Source organism: Rhinopithecus bieti, unplaced genomic scaffold (genome assembly GCF_001698545.2).
Source record: "Rhinopithecus bieti isolate Rb0 unplaced genomic scaffold, ASM169854v2 scaffold_5101, whole genome shotgun sequence".
In the NCBI taxonomy this organism is placed as follows: Eukaryota; Metazoa; Chordata; class Mammalia; order Primates; family Cercopithecidae; genus Rhinopithecus; species Rhinopithecus bieti.
In genome coordinates this window covers 328,335-332,045 of record NW_016804853.1, presented here as the reverse complement: position 1 = coordinate 332,045, position 3,711 = coordinate 328,335, and positions in this window count along the sequence as shown.

The window sequence follows — 3,711 nt, the reverse complement described above, 5'->3', positions numbered from 1 at the left end:
GTCTGTAATCCAGCACTTTGAGAAGCTGAGGTGGGAGGACTGCTTGAGCCCAGGAGTTCAAGACAGCCTGGGCAATGACTGCTATTTTTGTAGTGAGTCTTCATTTCTACAGAAGTAAAAATAAAATACTTAGCCAGGTAAGGTGGCACAGGTCTGTTGTCCCAGCTATTTGGGAGGCTGAGATGGGAAGATCGCTTGAGTCTGGGAAGTTGCACTCCAGCCTGGGTAACAGAGTGAGACCCTGTCTCAAAACATTTTTTTTTCTTTAGTGCTGAACAAATTGTATGTGAATCAACTAATGTGAACAAGGAATGCTTGCTGCTTGTCATGTGGGCAATTCTCCACCCCTCTCCACAACCCCAGTTCTTTTTTTGTTTGTTTGTTTTTAGACAGAGTTTCGCTCCTTGTTGCCCAGGCTGGAGTGCAGTGGCATGATCTCGGCTCACTGTAACCTCCACCTCCCAGGTTCAAGCAATTCTTCTGTCTCAGCCTCCCAAGTAGCTGGGATTACAGGCACCTATCACCACACCTGGCTAATTTTTGTATTTTTAGTAGAGACAGGGTTGGCCAGGCTGCTCTCAAACTCCTGACCTCAGGTGATTCGCTTGCCTCGACCTCCCAAAGTGGTGGGATTACAGGTGTGAGCCACCGCGTCCGGCCAACCCCAGCTCTTTTCTCTGCAAACCCTGTGTAAACCATGCTGTGCACCCTGGGAGGCTGATATCTAGGGACTGGTTTCTGGTTGGCCAATGGTAGGCACCAGTAGGAGGTTGAAGCTTGGAAAGAGATGGATCTGGATATTTCTTTCTCCTCTATCTACCATGACTTGGCCTGGATTGGGCAGTGGCTGCAACCCTCTGTAGCTTCAGCCTCCATGGGATGGACCCTCTGCATAGAACTAACTCTTAACCAGATTCTGGTTACATCTTCTGGCCTGAGGGCATGGGGGTAGTGATGGCTTCTCTACTTACTAGTCCCTGGATGCCTGGGCATCCCTGGCTGCTTCCTTTAGTCCTGTCCACACTTCTGTAAATAGTTACTTATTAAAGTCTCTTTAAAAAGCCTAACTGATGGCCAGGCGAAGTGTCTCTCGCCTATACTCCCAGCACTTTGGGAGGCTGAGGCAAGCCAATTACTTGAGGTCAGGAATTGGAGACCAGCCTGGGCAACATGGCAAAACCCTGTCTCTACTAAAAATACAAAAATTAGCTGGGCATGGTAGCACATGCCTGTAATCCCAGCTACTCGGGAGGCTGAGGCAGGAGAATCGCTTGAACCCGGGAGGCGGAGGTTGCAGTGAGCCGAGTTTGTACCACTGCACTCCAGCCTGGGTAACAGAGTGAGACTCTGTCTAAAAAAAAAAAAAAGTCCTAGCTGATGATACTAACTATATGGCATTCTAGAAGAGGCAAAAAGATAGAGATAGTAAAATGATCCGTGATTGCCAGGGGTTTGAGGGAGGGGAGGAATGAATAGTTGGAGCACAGGGGATTTTTAGGGCAGTGAAATGATTCTGTATGACATTATATTGGTGGATACATGGCATGATATATTTGTCAAAACCGATAGAATGTATAACACAAAGAGTTTCCCCCAATATAAACTGTGGACTTTGATTGAAAATGATGTATTAATGTTGGTTCATTGATTGTAGCAAAGGTACCACTCTGCTTGATGGTGGTGGAGGCCATGCGTAGGGGGCAGGGGATATATGGGAACTCTCTGTACCTTCCACTCAATTTTGCTGTGCACCTCAAAATGCTCTAAAAAACAGTCTTTTTTTAAAAGTTAGTTTTTAAAAAATCCCAGCTGAGTGTGCTTTTTCCGTGTTTTATGTACACCTGTTGGACGAATGCTGAGCAACAATGGCATCATAATGACGATAAAGGAGAAGACATGAATCTAGCTAGCATAATCAAGACAAGATACAGAAGAAAATGGGTCTAGCTAGTAAAAACAAGATCATCAATATCAACATCATATTACTCTGTCAAATAGTTTAGATTTGGCTGTGAGCTACAGAGACCCAAAATAAAGGTAGCTTAAACAGCAGCAGAGTGTTTCATGCTCACGTAAAATCCTCTATACTTGCCGGGCACGGTGGCTAACACCTATAATCCCAGCACTTTGGGAGGCTGAGGCGGGTGGATCACCTGAGGTCAGGAGTTCGAGACCAGCCTGGCCAACACGGTGAAACCCTGTCTCTGCTGAAAATACAAAAACATTAGCTGGGCATGCTGGCGTGTGCCTGTAATCCCAGATACTTGGGAGGCTGTGACAGGAGAATCGCTTGAGCCTGGGAGGCAGAGATTGCAGTGAGCAGAGATCACACCATTGCACTCCAGCCTGGGTGACAGAGTGAGACTCCGTCTCAAAAACAAAAACAAAACAAACCCCTCTTTACTTTCATCTATAAAGTGGAGATGATTATTGCACTACCTTATTTGGTCATTGTGAGGATTAAATGAGCTAATGAATGAAAACTTCTTAGTACAGTGCCTAGTATATTATGAATTTAACTTTTATTGCTGTTATCATTATCATCCTTTCTCCTTACCTCCCACATTCACCTTGCACCACTCACTTTTTTGATTCTCTTATGCAGAAAAATAAGTGTTTAGAAAAAAGTGTTTAGTGATGTGCTAATCCAGCTTTTGATTTATTAAAATGTTTATGGATCACCTTCTTGGTAGCTGGTTTTGGAGGATGGAATCACTGGGCAACCAGTGAGAGATTAGTGGTGAGAAGCAGGTGGTAAAGCAGCAATTTAGGATTTAGATCACTGAAGTGTCTCCCGTGGGTGAGCACTAAGATAGCTGTTTTGCAGGATCTAGCATTTCCTTAAGATTATTTTACAATGTCTATTATCTATTTTAAATGAAGAGAGCGTTTAGCTTCTGCCAAGCTTAAACATGCCTACATCTTTAGTGGTGGTGATCATGCATCCAAAAGATGACTAGAGCCTGGGGCGACCCATTGCTCTCGGTAAGTGCCAACCTGAAGGGATGACATTGCTGAGATCCTTTCAGGACAGGATTCTATGGAATGAGTGACAGCATGTCAGTTGTCAGCAAGCACCAGCCGCTTCCCCAGTTCCACAGCACAACCTAAACCGCCTCTGGGGAGCAGAAACAATGAAGTGACTGAGCTTAAGCCTGAAATGATTGAGAAAATCTAGAACAAAATTATATTTTCTGCCAGGTGCAGTGGCTCACTGGAAGGCCAAGGTGGGTAGATCACTTGAGATGAGTTCAAGACCAGCCTGGCCAACATGGTGAAACCCATCTCTACTAAAAATACAAAAATTAGCCGGATGTGGTGGTGGGTGCCTATAATCCCAGCTACTTGGGAGACTGAGGCAGAAGAATTGTTTTTTCTGCCTCAGGGAGAAGGAGGTTGCAGGGAGGTGGAGGTTGCAGTGAGCCAAGATCGTGCCACTGCACTACAGCCTGGGCAACAGAGAGACTCTGTCTCAAAAAGAAAAAAAAAATTATTTTCTGCCACCCAGCGAACAAGGGCTCAATCAGAGATTAAGTTGACCTATGGAAAAAATAAAGAAACGCTCAGTTATAGTCAGGGTGCCGTGGCTTATGCCTGTGATCCCAGCATTTTGGGAAACTGAGGCAGGAGGATCCTTTGAGCCCAGGAGTCGGAGACCAGCATGGGCAGCATAGAAGGCCCTGTCTCAAAATAAATAAATAAATAAATAAA